A 15,695-nucleotide genomic window follows, 5' to 3' on the forward strand; every position below is an offset into this window, starting at 1 on the left:
TTGGGGTAGAGATGTTAATTTAAAAAGATAATTTCAACTTTATACATAGAGTTTGGCTCCCTGCTTTGAATATGAGAGGCAGGTGATTTTGGAGGAGACGGGGTGCAGTCTGGGAACTTTGAGAGTGCTCCTTTTGAGGGGACCTGCTGTTCTCAGAAGAGCAGGCTGAGTAACGGTCTGCACCTCCTGATGCCTGGAGGGAGTGTTCCGAGCCGAGGCTCAGTTACACGTGGGAATCAAGCAGAGCCCATCCCGGGAGGGAATAGGGTTTGTTAGCAAATGACATGGCTGAGCTGATTTGATTTGGCAGCAGGACTGAGAAGTTTCTGAAATGTCAGATGTTAATAGGATGGCTGGTTGTCTCTAAACGGGAAGCCAGAAGTGGGGGTGGATGGCCAGGGGACGTCATCTGCTGTAGAGGAGGAATTTGGGAGAAAGGAAATCGGAGGTGGGGAGGGGAGAAGAGGGAAGGAGGGAAGGAAGGTGGAAGATGGAGGAGAGAGGCCAGTGGCATTAGAGGTGGAGGGGGAAAGCGAATGAGATGGGGCTGGTGGAGGAGTTGGGTTTGCTTCACCGAGGATCATACGTTGGGGTGGGCTGAGTTTGTCCTCAAATATGTTTTGTTTGGCCAACGTGATGTTAAAAAAGTCATTTCAATACTCTTTAGGGGGAATGTCCCCTCCCCAATCCTATTTTGTCTTGGAGCCTATATCCTCCCTGGCCCCTGAAGACATCTGGGTTTGAGACCTTCGCCAGATGACCTGTGGCTCTTTCTACAGCTCTTTCCTCCGGGGGGCTAGTCCTGGTGGGTGGCCCAGGCTCAGAGGAGACCAGAATTGCATCTCATCTCAGAGATGCCACGGGGATCAGGAGAATTCTGAGAATCAGGTGAGATCCCCAATGGTGCCCTGACCTCATGCCGCTGTGGATTCCAGATGTGGTTTGGGACTGTATGTGAGTGCCCCTTGGCGGTGGTCAGTTCCATGGTCTGGAGAGCTGGGCTGTGGGAGACAGGAGGCAGGAGCTGTTGTTCTTGTCTGCTTGGCCTCGTGCTTGGTGACTCTTGGTTGAACCGGGAAGATGTGATCTCTGTTCTTTGAAGACATAATGGCTGTGAGGAGGCAAAAACCACAGAAACCTTCCTCCAAAAGTGATGCAAGATGAGCCATTTGCACACTGCTGTAAAGAAATACTTCATCGCAGTATAAATAGAAGAAATACCGGAGACTGGGTAATTTATAAAGAAAGAGGTTTAATTGACTCACAGTTCTGTATGGCTGGGGAGGCCTCAGGAAACTTACAATCATGAAGGAGAAGCAAGTGCCTTCTTCACAAGGCAGCAGGAGAGAGAAGAGCGAAGGAGGAGCTTCCAAACACGTAAACCCATCAGATCTCATGAGAACTCACTCACTGTCACGAGAACAGCGTGGGGAAAACCGCTCCCTCCCTCCACTCGTGGGGATTACAGTTCGAGATGAGATTTGGATGGGGACACAGAGCCACACCTTTGCCAGGGTAAGCTGAAAAGGCCAGGAATTCTTTGGATGATGCTCTCCCTGCCTTTTCTCTAAGAGGAGGTTGATTCTGGGGCTTGGAAGGTACTTCCAGGCCATGCTTGAAGGAGCTCAGAGTGAGTCCTTCAAACACCAGCATGGAAAAGCAGAAAGCAGGCCAGCAGCCCTGGTCAGATCTGGGGAGCAGGAAGGCAGGTCTGCAAAGCCTGGGGAGGGTCCAGTCAGCGTGGGTCCGGGCCGGGTTAGGAACCTGGTCAGGCCAGGCCTGGTGGCTCATGCCTGTAATCCCAGCACTTTGGGAGGCTGAGGCAGGTGGATCACCTGAGGTCAGGAGTTTGAGACCAGCCTGGCCAACATGGCGAAAGCCCTGTCTCTACTAAAGATACAAAAATTAGCTGGGCGTGGTGGTGGGTGTCTGTAATCCCAGCTACTCAGGAGAGTGAGGCAGGAGAATAGCTTGAACCCAGGAGGCAGAGGTTGCAGTGAGCCGAGATCATGCCTGGGCAACACAGCAAGCCTCTGTCTCAAAAAAAAAAAAAAAAGGAACCTGGTCAGAGCAGAGCAAGGCTGAGCCCTGGGGGTAACTGAGCTTAGTGTTATTCATGGAGGCAGGAGCCAGGAAGCCCAGGCCTCCCAGCCCATCGGTGCAGCCTGACTTGGCGTGGACAGCTCCACCTCCACGGGCAGCGCCCACGTCCTCTTCACACGGCATGATCTCTACAACCCATCTGGCAGCTTTCTCCTTGCTGTGTGAGTCTTGGGCCTGGTAGAAGTCAGGAGTGTACACTTGGTTTTTTGAGGAGCAGCTCAGAGCTTCAAGGCAGTTACAACAATAAAGCTCACTGCACACTGTGAATATGTGCCCCAGAGCATCGCAGTTTTGAGGATGGGAGTGAGGCTAGCAGTTCAGAGGCACGGTGCCAGAGTGTCACAGTTCCTCCCTCCCCCAAAGCCAGCTTGTACTTGAAACTGTCGGGAGGTTTCTATTAGTTTCTTATGGCTGCTGTCACAAATACCCACACACTTAGTGGCTTAAGACAACACAAATCTATCATCTTACAGTTCTGAGGTTACAAGTATGGAATGGGTCTCACTGGGATCAAATCAAGATATTGCCAGGGGCTGGGCGCGATGGCTCACGCCTGTAATCCTAGCACTTTGAGAGGCCGAGGCGGGCGGATCACCTGAGGTCAAGAGTTCGAGACCAGCCTGGCCAACATGGTGAAACCCTGTCTCTACTAAAAATACAAAAAATACTACAGGTGTGGTGGTGCATGCCTGTAGTCCCAGCTACTTGGGAGGTTGAGGCAGGATAATTGCTTGAACCCGGGAGGCGGAGGTTGCAGTGAGCTGAGATTGTGCCACTGCACTCCAGCCTGGGGAACAGAGCAAGACTCCATCTCAAAAAAAAAAAAAAAAAAAAAAAAAGATATTGCCAGGGCTGCATTCCCTCTGTAGGCTCTAGGGGACAATCTATCCTCTTGTCTTGTCAGCTCCTAGAAGGCCACCTGTATTCTGGCCCCATACCTCTGTTTTCAAGGCCAGCCACGCTGGAGCAAGTCTTTTTTTTTTTTAGACGGAGTCTTGCTCTGTCACCCAGGCTGGAGTGCAGTGGCGCGATCTCGGCTCACTGCAAGCTCCGCCTCCCGGGTTCAGGCCGTTCTCCTGCCTCAGCCTCCCGAGTAGCTGGGACTACAGGCACCCGCCACCGCGCCCGGCTAATTTTTTGTATTTTTAGTAGAGACGGGGTTTCACCGTGTTAGCCAGGATGGTCTCGATCTCCTGACCTCGTGATCCACTTGCCTCGGCCTCCCAAAGTGCTGGGATTACAGGCGTGAGCCACCGCGCCCGGCTGAGCAAGTCTTTCTCACACCGCCGTCTCTCTGATTCCCTCTCTTCTGCCTCCTTCTCATTACAGAGACTCTTTTGATCACACTGGGTGGACCTGGATCATCCAGGCCCCTCTTCCCATCTCGGGGCAGCCTTAATTCTAGCCACAACCTGAACTTCCCCTTGCCGTGTGACCTCACACATTCCCAGGTTTTGGGGATTGGGACAAGGGCACCTCTGGGTGTGAGTGTTGGGGGGCATTATTTGGCCTATCACGAAGACCCACCTTCATGGGCTTTGCTCAGCCCTGGGTCCTCATCGGTAAAACGGGCATCTCTACCTGCTTCCTAGAGGAAACGCTGGCCGGCCCACCGCATAGCTGGCCTTCCCTCTGTGGGATTCCGTAGTTCTGGGACTAATTCTTCACCTGCCTGATCTCATTGCTTTGCGAGCCCGTGACTGATGATACAGTATCAGATGTCCTTGCCCTGATCCCACGACCATGAGACTTGAAGGGCAGGGATGGAATATGTGCCTAAGCATTTCCACAGAGAGAAGAGGGACACAGCACACACGCTGCAGCCTAGAGGAGCTATTGACCTTGGTTTTGTTACCGTCAGTCAGCTGCTTGCTGATCCCCCAGCAACTGATGGAAAAGCCACCTCTCCTTGAGAGAGGAAGAAAAAAGACACACGTTAAGCTTTGCCCAGCTCTGATTTGGACTTGCCCAATTTTACTTGAAGGAAGGTGCCACTGTCCGCTTCCCATTCACACATCGCCGCCTTCCTCCCGTCTAACCGGAATCTTTCTTTTTGCAATTTCAGCCTGCTGGCTCTCCATGCGGCCGGTGGGGAAACAGCAAAGCTGGTTCCCACATTGATAATGACACCTAATCCTGCAATCTGCTTCTGTCCTGTTCTAATCACACCACTGCTTCCATTCCCAGGAGGACCAGGGGCACCCTCTGTTTCATCCTGACAAAGTGGACTGCCCATGGTAGACAGCCTGCGGGTCTGGGGTCGCCTGGGGGTGAGGGTGGGAAGGTGTGGGAGGGACGGAGGCACTGCCTTCTCCTCAGATGAGCAGCACATAGATAACCCTCCCCAGGTGACCTGCGTGGCATGGAAAGTCCTTCTCGTGGTCCCCCAGGTCAGATAACGTTGCCTGGCTACGGGGCAGTCAGCGAGGCTCCGGCAGGGCGAGTAAACAGGCACACATGTTTAAAATTCAATATCACTGTCAGGCAAACACTCCGGCAGCGCCTTCCAGCCCACCGATAATCTCTAATTCTCCTCGCTTGATGCGTGTGGGGGCCCTGCACCAAGACCCAGATGGTCTCTTCCGGGAATTGGTCGTCAGCTGTTGTGAGGGATGGGGAGTCGGAGTTGGGGGGGTGCCTGTTATAGCCTCAGCCTCATGCAGACTATCATCCTGATCGCTCTGGGCAGGCTCCCGAGAGACCCAGGGTCTGGTCTGGATTCACTGGCTGGATGGAGCTTCCAGGGTGGGGAGCTGTCTGGGTTCAGTGGCTCACACCTGTAATCCCAGCACTTTGGGAAGCCGAGGCAGGAGAATTGTTTGAAGCCAGGAGTTCAAGACCAGCCTGGGCAACATAGCAAGACCCCCATCTCTAAAAAACAAAAACTAGTTGGGCATGGAGGTGCACCCCTGTAGTCCCAACTACTTGGGAGGCTGAGGCGGGAGGATCCCTGGAGCCCAGGCATTTGAGGCTGCAGTGAACCATGATTGCGCCACTGTACTCCAGCCTGGGCGACAGAGTGAGACTCCATCTCAAGAAAAAAATAAAAGGCAGGGGCCTTTGGGGAAGCTCAGGCAGATTTTTGTCTGCCTTGGGCTGCAAAGAGGCTGTGGAGGGGGCAGGGCCTGTGGAGGGTGTGCACCCAGCACAGGCGATGAATGAGGGCTGGAATCTGGCAATCCACTGGCCCCGCCAGGTGACTGTGATGGGCGGCATTTATTAAGAGGAAGGGGCGCTCCATCTGCAGGGTGGGAGAAGGTAAGCCAGCCTCCTCTTTGCTGGAGGTGCACACATGGCTGCCTGGGGCATCTCCCGGGGCAGTTGGTGAGCTGGTTCCTGGTAAAGTCATTCCTGGTAGGGATCGTTTGGCATCAACACGGGGAGCAGGTGAGGGTGACTGTTTTCCCTGTATGTGCCTCATGCTTGCCCTCTTCCATTGCTTAGGCTTCCTCCCCTTCACTGCCTTTCATGTTCAAGGCCAGGTTATGCCCCTGGTAGCGAAGACCCCGGGACTGCCCTGCCCGCTCCACGAAGGCAGTGGGCTCTTTTCCTGGGTACACTGTTTTCCAGAGGCAGCCCCGATGCAGGCTGCCTGATAGTTCCAGGAGATGACGGTTCTGAGGGTGTGTGCCCAGCCTGAGGCTTGTAGGTTCAGCCCAGATCACCAGTGCACCCCCAGATCACCAGTGCACCCCCAGATCACCAGTGTACCCCCTTCTCCAGTAGACATGGCCTGTCCTTCAGGCCTCGGGGGCGGGGCGCAGGGCCACGATGAGCAGACTCGTCACTCCCGGGGCCACCTGCTCACCCTTCCCTCTGAGTAGCAGTGTGGCCAAAGGACCTCTTAGTTTAGTGCCTTGGGGCCATGGTGTGTCACCTGCCCTGTGTGGCTCTGAAAGGCTCCTGGAAGGGTGTCTGGGACTGTAAGAGGCCAGGGCTCTCTTCGAGATGGATCTGCCTTGCAGTCAACTGCCTCAGCCTCATCCATCGCTGGCTGGGAGATGACCGGGTGCGGGATTGCCCCAGCTGTGGGTCTGGACCTTCCTACAATGGCTCACCAGGCCCCCTTGTGGCCAATACCATCAGTACCACGTGGGAGCCTGTGGCTGGGGCTGGGGGTCTGGGGAGGGGTGACAAGCCCACCAGCTGCTCACTGTGCCAGCTGGGTAGACCCAGAGGGTCAGGCGGCCAGGAACTGGGACCCTGCCCTGCGTCCACTGCCAGCCTCAGTGCTCAGGTGCCCTGGAGACCTCATTAGACCAGGCCTGAGTGGGGGCGTGGCAGCTTCCTCACTCGGAATGGAGGCTTCTGTTACTTGCCCTGCATTTCCTACTTCGCAGGCTCATCCGGAGTTTCGGTCTTGCCTGGCCTGCAGCTTCAGCCGAGGTCTGCAAGGCAGCACCAGCTCTTGGAGCCAGGTGGGAATGCCGCTTCAAACACACGCACAGAGGCATCGCTCTCTTTTGGTAGAAAAGCTGTCGGATTGTAAGACAAAGGCTGAGGTCTCTAACGTGTCCTTCTTTACTCTGGGTGCCTCTTGTGTTGTCTGTGTGCTTGAGTGGGGGGGCCACAGGACAGGCAAATTAGAAACTGCACAAAACAAAACAAAATGCAAAGAACAACAAAATCGAAACAAAGAAATACAATATAAAACAAAACAAAAGAGCTGGGCGTGGTGGCTCACGCCTGTAATCCCAGCACTTTGGGAGGCTGAGGTGGGCAGATTACTTGAGGTCAGGAGTTTGAGACCAGCCTGGCCAACATGGTGAAACTTCATCCCTACTAAACATACAAAAAAACTAGCCAGGCGTGGCATGCCCTGTAATCTCAGCTACTTGGGAGGCTGAGGCAGGAGGATCGCTTGAACCTGGGAGGCAGGGGCTGCAGTGAGCCAAGATCGTGCCCTTGCACTCTGGCCTGGGTGACAGAGCGAGACTCCGTCTCAAAAAAAAAAAAACAAACAAAAAGAAGAGAAACCACAACAGATGATAACTGTTTATGGCAGGAGGGTGTGTGCTGCTGGGTCATGGTCCCCACCTTTTGGGCTGATAAACCTGACTGAGGACTAGGCGTGTATGTTTGCCATGAGTGAGTGTTTCTTGTGTGTGTGTGTGTATGTTGGGTGAACGTGACTGTGAATGTTTTGGGTAGTTCTTTGTTGTATCAAGTGTTTTTGATGTCTGTTTGGGGGTGGATATTGTGGGACACCACGTTGGTGTGAATGTATCTGCAGCTGAGTGATTCCCCCAGCCAGGACAGCGGGACCGAGAAGGACAGCCCATTGTCCCTACCCCAACCTCTTTAGGGCCTCGTTTGCCCCAGCACTCCTTTCTTCAGCCCCAGCTGGCAAAACGGGGTGGGGCAATTGTGTTATTTAACATACGGCTTATAGGGAAGAGAGCTGCTGAGCATTAAAGCCCCCATGCGGTTGTTCATGTATAATTAGGCTGTGGGAGCTTGGGGACTGACTGACTGTTAGAATCACTCGGGACCGAAGCACTTATTTAAGTAATCATTAACTGGAAGATGGGAAAGGAACAGAACATGCAATTTGCAGATGTCCCCTCTTCTTGCAGGTCAGCCTGAATTGAAACTCCCAGCAAGTGAGGAGGCTGGCGCCTTGCTCAGCCTTCCTCTTCCCTCTGGTGAGGGGAAGGGCAGGTTAGGGGATGCTGGGGCTGAGGTGGGGTTATGGAGACGGCATCTCTCAGGCACATCAGAAGCACAAGCCCCCCAAAATTTCCAGCTTCTCATGACTCCTTCGCTGACACCGCCCTTTACTCAATGCAATCCAGCAGCACAAAGATATATAATGATATATTCAGTACTCAGTCCGGCGCGTTTGATCAACACCTGCTCTGCACTAGGCCAGGGACGGCTCCAGCGAAGTCCCAGTAATCCGTTGTCCCAGGTGAAGGAGGATGTTTAACAGGAAGAGCCCAGATAATTGAAATTCTGGTTTAGCTCATCTGTAAATCTGCTTTTGCTGCTCCCCAGCAGTGCTGATGTGGTCATGGGGGATGGGACACTGTGGTTTCCTCCTTCGCGCTGAAGCAGAGGGTGCCTGGCCGGGGGTCTCTAGGCAGGAGCGTGTGAGAGTGGCCAAGTTCTGGAGCAGTTAAGGCTGTTAGTGGTGACGGGGCACCTCATGGTCTCTCTGGGGGACAACTGCAGCCCCAGTGGAGGAGGAGGGAGACTGGCCAACTGCATATCCCATAACAAGTGTGGGACCCAGAGCTCAGGGAGAGGAGAGGGAGGAAGGGTGTTCGGTATGTGGTGTGTGTCTTGGCATATGATGCCTCTTGCTTTGGAAATTCTGTGAGGTTCCATCCTTTTTATTTATTATTTATTATTATTTTTTTGACGGAGTCTCGCTGTGTCGCCCAGGCTGGAGTGCAGTGGTGTGATCTCGGCTCACTGCAACCTCCGCCTCCTGGGTTCAGGCCGTTCTCCTGCCTCAGCCTCCTGAGTAGATGGGACTACAGGCACCCGCCACCACACCCGGCTAATTTTTTTTTTGTAGTTTTAGTAGAGACAGGGTTTTGCTGTGTTAGCCAGGATGGTCTCGATCTCCTGACCTCGTGATTTGCCCACCTTGGCCTCCCAAAGTGCTGGGATTACAGGCGTGAGCCATCATGCCCGCCCTATTTTTTCTTATTTTTTAAAACACAACGAGAGCAGCAGGGTTGCAACTTTTGATTCAGTCTGATCTCTACAGCCCTGGGAGTGAGTTGGACAGTGAGAATAGATAGAGAATCTTTATTCTGGAGAGGCGTGAAGTGAGCTGTGGGTCCCAGCCAAGTTACTGGCAGGACGAGGCCACCCTCCTCTGTGGCCGCTGAGTTCATGGTCCCCTGAGATGTTGCTGGACTCTGTCCAGAGGGGTGGGGGAGGTGGAAGGGGAACTCAGGCAGGAGACAGCTTCTGAGATAAAGAGTCAGGAGGCCGGGCCCAGTGGCTCACGCCTGTAATCCCAGCACTTTGGGAGGCCGAGGTGGGCAGATCACGAGGTCAGGAGATCGAGACCATCCTGGCTAACAGGGTGAAGCCCTGTCTCTACTAACAAAAAATTAGCCGGGCGTGGTGGCGGGTGCCTGTAGTCCCAGCTACTCGGGAGGCTGAGGCAGGAGAATGGCGTGAACCCGGGAGGCAGAGCTTGCAGTGAGCCGAGATCGCGCCACTGCACTCCAGCCTGGGTGACAGAGTGAGACTCCATCTCAAAAAAAAAAAAAAAAAAAGAGGAGTTCGAGACCAGCCTGACCAACATGGTGAAACCCCGTCTCTACTAAAAATACAAAAATTAGCCAGGAGTGGTGGCGGGCACCTGTAATCCCAGCTACTCAGGAGGCTGAGGCACGAGAATCACTTGAACCTGGGGGAGGCAGAGGTTGCAGTGAGCCAAGATTGCACCACTGCACTCCAGCCTGGCAACAGAGCAAGACTCCATCTCAAAAAAAAAAAAAAAAAAAAAAAAAAAAGAGAGAGCAGGGACCACGGGCAGGGTATGGGTTCCATGTCTGGTCTGTGATGTGTTCCCTCTGGATGGGCAAACCCAGAAGCTTCTTCAGCCCCTTTCCTCCTCCAGGCACAGGTTGAGGCTGGGATTGCGGGAGGAGGGGAATGGCACTGGGATCTGGAGTGCCTGGTTCTCAACACTTGCTTGGCAGAGGGGAGGAGGCCCAGTGTCCCCGCGTACAGGGCAGCATGGCTGCGGTTTCCCTCCTCCACGAGCCAGCCAGCCAGACAGTGGGCAGGAGAGGGCGGGAAGAGAGAAGGGCGAGTGGAAGGAAATGGAGTCGTGTGGGCGGGTGAGCAAGTTGGAAAGCGCCTGGTGTAGAGAGGAACATTGTTGGGGAGCAGAGACCACTGCGGAGTGAGGGAGGGGGCCAGCTGTGCCTCTTGACACAGCCAGACACCTGCCCGCCAGGGCCAGTAAAGTGCCTGGTGTAGAGAAGAACCTTGCCTGGAGGGCAGAGACCACCGTGGAGTGAGGGAGGGGGCCAGCCGTGCCTCTGACACAGCCAGACACCTGCCTTCCAGGGCCAGTTAGGAGAGGGTACAAGCTGCGGAGCCCATGGGGCTTTGCATTTTCCAGGGACAAGGAAGCTTGGAGCGAAGCAGAGATTTTCCGGGAGGCCAACACCTCCCTTTTCTCCCACCCTGTCAGCCTGGGGGGCTCTTTATTCCCATTCTTCAGAGAGAGACATGGCGGAGAAGATGGGACCACAGCTGTGGCTGCTGGGGAGACCGATGCCAAACCAGACCCCTGCTCACTTTCCTGCCTCTAAGCCTTTGCCTGGGCTGTTTCCTCTCCTAGAATGCCTAACCCTCTAGTTGACCCTGTTACGGACCTGGCAAGGTTAGTCTTGAATAACCTGATGAGATTTCCAGAGCTGCTTTTTTCCAGTTCCCCCACTAAGAGGCTTAGACCTGAAGCTGAGCCCCACTTTGGGGGAAGACTGGAAGTTTCAGGTTGAAGACCGGATCAGGACCAAGAGCTCGGCCAGCTGACGCTGCAAAGCCTGCCTCGGAGAGTCTGTGGCGTAGGAACCTTGCGCCTTAACCAGCGTGGGCAGCTCGGAAGCAGGAGCCCCAGTTGTTTCTTGGAAAAATGGGGCCGATTGCCCCAAGGCAGCCACGCCCTTACAGAGCCTCTTGCAAATACCCACAGGGTCACCCGTCTTTGCTCACAGCCACGGATGGCGTCCGTCATCCATGCCTCATCTTTATCCTGTTTGTACTTTAGGTTGGTTCAGTACTTGACTGTTTACAAAGCACTTTTTTTTTTTTGAGACAGAGTCTTGTTCCGTTGCCCAGGCTGGAGTGCAATGGCACGATCTCGGCTCACTGCAACCTCTGCCTCCTGGGTTCAAGTGATTGTCCTGACTCAGCCTCCTGAGTAGCTGGGACTATAGGCATGGGCCACCATGCTAGGCTAATTTTGGTATTTTTGGTAGAGACGGGGTTTCACCATGTTGACCAGGCTGGTCTTGAACTCCTGACCTCAGGTGATCTGCCCACCTTGGCCTCCCAAAGTGCTGGGATTACAGGCGTGAGCCACCGCGCCCGGCCTTGCAAAGCACTTTCTTGAACTCTTCTGGTTCTTGCAGAAAAGAAGAATGATTTCCCCATTGTGCAGAGAAGAAAATGAAATACTCCTTTTAGCCAGCTGGTAAGACACAAACCTGAGTCTTGAGATTTCAAATCCACTGTTCTTTCTGTTACCCCAAGAAATAATTACTGAGTACAAATAATTACTGAGTGTCTACTACTGTATTTCATTGCTTCGAAGACACTTTCTTCCCTCTCATTTAACAACTCTGAAATCAGGGTGCATCTCATGAGCAATAGCACACCGTAATTTGTAATTGGAAGCATTTTTGCTTTCTTAGCGGAGAACAAAATAATGTGTACCTTCCAGTGGATGTCCTTTTAGTTTGACGAGATCTGGTGTGTGCACAACTGTGGTGTGTGTAAATATGGCCTCTGCCTGCAAGGTGTGCAGTTTAGAGGAAAGATCAGTCTTAGCTATTCGTGTGAAACAGAATATGACGCCTACCAAAACCAGCTCGAGTGCTGTGGGAATTCCAGCTGAGGGGCTTCAGAAAAGCTTTAGGGAAGACGGGTGGGATTTGGCCTCTCAGCATCCTGTACCGTCTGTATCAACCAGCTGATTCAGACAATACACCCAAGCCCTGTTAGTGTGGAGGCTCAAAACTTGGACCCTGGAGGCTCACTACGGGTTTGCATTGCCTGTCGTTCTAGATGTTTAACTCTCAGCCTCAGTTTTCTCAGTGACAGGGTGGGTGTGATGATAGTGCTTGCCTCATAGGTAGGCGTGAGGATCAGATAAAAGAACATATTCAGGCCAGGTGCAGTGGCTCACACCTGTAATCCCAGCACTCTGGGAGGCCACGGCAGGTGGATCACCTGAGATCAGGAGCTCAAGACCAGACTGACCAACATGGTGAAACCCCATCTCTACTAAATACAAAAAATAAGCTGGGTGTGGTGGCAGGTGCCTGTAATCGCAGCTACCTGGGAGGCTGAGGCAGGAGAATTGCTTGAACCTGGTAGGCGGAGGTTGCAGTGAGCTGAGATTGTGCCATTGCACTCCAGCCTGGGCAATAAGAGTGAAACTCTGTCACACACACACACACACAAAAGAGAACGTCCCACATCTTTAGTCAAGGGTCTGACAGATAGAGCGAGAGCTCAATAAATGTCACCCCCCCGCCCCCATCCTGAAATTAATTCTATAAATCCAGTACACGTAGAGCCGGCAGACATTTGTTGTTCGATCGCTGTTGCAATGTCAAGCACGTTCACATTTGTGGCCTCATTTGATCTTCGGAAGTGCCGGAGGATGGGGATCATTACTCCAGTGTCACAAAGGAGGCAAGTGAGGCGCGAGGCCTCACAGCTGGCCGGTGACCGGGCCTGGGATTTGGAGGCTGGTCTGTCTGACACTCAGTCCCATGCTCTCTTCACCGGATTGCAGCTGCTGGAGAAAAACCACAAGCAAGGAAGGAAACGCGGCCGATCTGGCGGGTTTGCTCCAGCCGGGGTATTTTATAAATGAATGATCACTGCTGGGCATCCTTAATAGTGGGGTTTCTGGTTTCGAGAGAAGAGAGGTCTCATTTAGAGGCTCAGGAGGCTAATTTGACGGTGGGGAGATGTGCGCAGACTGCCATCTCCTCTCCGTCTCCACCTCCAGTGGCCGGTGGCCAGTTTTGCCTCTTTTTTTTTTTTATTATTATACTTTAAGTTTTAGGGTACATGTGCACAACGTGCAGGTTTGTTACATATGTATACACGTGCCATGTTGGCGTGCTGCACCCATTAACTCGTCATTTAGCACTAGGTATATCTCCTAATGCTATCCCTCCCCCCTCCCCCCACCCAGTTTTGCCTCTTAAGTACTATTTGTCTCGCTGGCCTTCATGCCTCCTTCTTTGCTTGGTTGCCTCCCCTGGCCATGGAGAGGATGTCAGAGTGTGGTCACACTGGTCTCTGCTCATGACCCTGCCAGGGGCTGTGGGCCTTCTCCGCCAGCCAGATTCTCCTCTGTGCCCTCTGAGGTTAACACAGACAAACACACTCACCTTCTTCCTCTCTCTTCCTCTCCTTCCTGCCTCGAACCTCTTTCACTCAGAACACCTGGCTTTGCTAGTAACAGGCTGTGTGACCTTCAGCAGGCCAGTTAACCTCTCTGAGCTTTAGTTACCCTCCCCCGGTGCCCCAAAATGGATGATCATGAGGGTCAAATGGGAGGTGGTAGGAATGGGTCCTGGGCTCTGATATTGAGTCTTGCTCTTCTACTGTGTACCGTTAGACGCAGCCCTGACTTCCTTTTTACCTCTGTGGCTTTATCTCCAAAACAGAGGGAATAACTCTCTGGAAGTCCTCCCGGGACCCCCTTCCTTGCAGGAGAGCCATTGCCCACTCCTCTGTGCGCCCAGGCAGCTGTGGGCTTTACCCATGCTCCTTGCTCTTCGTTTTCCGGATTGTAATTATTTGCTTCTATGATTGTCATAGTCACCAGACTGAAGTCAGTTCCTTTCTTCAGTTATTCATTCAGCAAGTGTTTACTGAGCATCTGTGTGCCAGGTGCTGGGATTACAGATGAAATGGGGGAAACAGATAATTAAACGAGAAGTTTTAAGGCTGAGAGATAAAGTGGTTGGATAGGGCATGTGTAGGACGGGAGTACCACCTTGGGACAGGGAGGAGGGTGCAGACCAAGAGGGCTTCCTGGAGGAGGTGACCTCCAAGTTAAGACCTAAAGGCCAAGTAGGAGTCAAGCAAATAAAGTGGAGTGGGAAGGAGAGGGACCGAGGGTGATCTTCCTTGGTCTCCAGCTCCAAGCCAGTGCCTGGCCTGGAGGAGATCAGTAAGTTGGTTCTCCATCTCTCTTCTTCCTTGCTCCTTCTGAATGCCTTCCTGCAAAGAGGCAGGAGCTTGGATCCTTGGTTTTCTGGACCCTGGGATGCTGTGGCCAAGGGGGTTGCAGAAGTGTTCTGGATATGGCATGTCCTTCCAGCTTGGGGCACACCACGTTCCTGAGGCTGGGGCTGCAGGAACGGGCATGGCAGCGTGTGCTGGGGGACACTGTGCTGAATGACTCACTGGCTCTGAGTAGGAGTGGAGATGAGCCAGGCCAGCAGCACGTGCAGGAGGGAGCTGGAAGGATGCTGAGGATGCACGAGCCTTATCCTGGGTCCCTTTTTCCAGGGGAAGGAGAGAAGGGCTCAGTAGGGGACAGCGAGGCTCATGAACTTGACAATATCATTTCTCCAAGATAGTCTTTTATGTCAGAATTTTGAGTTGGAAGGAACATTGCCAGGCCTCTCTGCAGCTAGGGGTCCCTCTAGCACATGGAGCTTCCAAAGGAGTGAGGTGGCGCAGTTCACATGCTAGAGCTATGCTCCTCTCCTCCTTTATCCCCTGACCTCCAGCATCGTTTTAAGCCCCCGGGGATGGACCTGTGCCAAGGTCTTCTCTGCCTGGCCTCGATTAAGCTCTGTCTTCCCCCAGCCGCTGGAGACATTTCCTGGCCTCTGTTCTCCCTTGGAAGACTGTGGGGTTCTGGAGCTGAAGCAAGCACAGGATAGAGCTGTGCTGGAGAGAGGAGACGGGCTTTGTGCCTGGTGGCAGGCTGGGCAGGAGCAGGGAGCGAGCACGGAGCCAGGGCTGGGAGGAAGGATCGATGATCATCACAATCGCCATTGACAGAGGACATTTCGTGTCTCACCTTGCTCTGGACACAGCACGTACGTCATGTCCTATTGTACAGCCACTTTGCAGAGTGGCTTATATTTCTCCCATTTTGTAGATATAGAAACTGAGGCTCAGAGGCTGAGTGACCAACCCATGCAGCTTGTCAGCAGCAGGGCCACGAGTTAGTAGCTTGTCTGCCCCACACTAGGTCTGGAGCTGTTTCTCCCACACCACACTGCCTTGTTTTGAGGGTTTAAAAAATTCATTTCTTTCCTTCCAAGCTGGGGACCTTGCTTTCCTCCCAAAGCTGGAACAGAACCGAGGGCCCTGGATGGGTATGGAGCGTGACGTGTCATTAGTGTTGGAAAAAGACTGTGAGACCCAGGGGAGCCCTGGGCTGAGCCGGGGCTGGCTGCTCCTTCCCCACAGCACCAAGTGCCTCTGGGCCCTGAGCTCATGGTGTGTCTCCCCCAGCCATTCGCTATCTTTAATTTTTTTTGGTTAAATAATTACAGGGCATGAGCACTGCTATCTTTATTTAAACCATGTTTATTTATTTATTTTTTTTTCTTTTTTATTGATCATTCTTGGGTGTTTCTCGCAGAGGGGGATTTGGCAGGGTCACAGGACAATAGTGGAGGGAAGGTCAGCAGATAAACAAGTGAACAAAGTTCTCTGGTTTTCCTAGGCAGAGGACCCTGCGGCCTTCCGCAGTGTTTGTGTCCCTGGGTACTTGAGATTAAGGAGTGGTGATGACTCTTAACGAACATGCTGCCTTCAAGCATCTGTTTAACAAAGCACATCTTGCACCGCCCTTAATCCATTCAACCCTGAGTGGATACAGCACATGTTTCAGAGAGCACAGGGTT

The 15,695-nt window shown here is 53.2% G+C and overlaps 1 protein-coding gene across 23 annotated transcripts in view; it reads left to right on the forward strand.

Moving 5' to 3' along the window:
• RAP1GAP2 (RAP1 GTPase activating protein 2) overlaps positions 1–15,695 on the forward strand; it is a 291,369-nt gene that overhangs the window by 174,843 nt on the left and 100,831 nt on the right. The window lies entirely within an intron of this gene.

This window comes from Pan paniscus, chromosome 19 (genome assembly GCF_029289425.2).
Source record: "Pan paniscus chromosome 19, NHGRI_mPanPan1-v2.0_pri, whole genome shotgun sequence".
In the NCBI taxonomy this organism is placed as follows: Eukaryota; Metazoa; Chordata; class Mammalia; order Primates; family Hominidae; genus Pan; species Pan paniscus.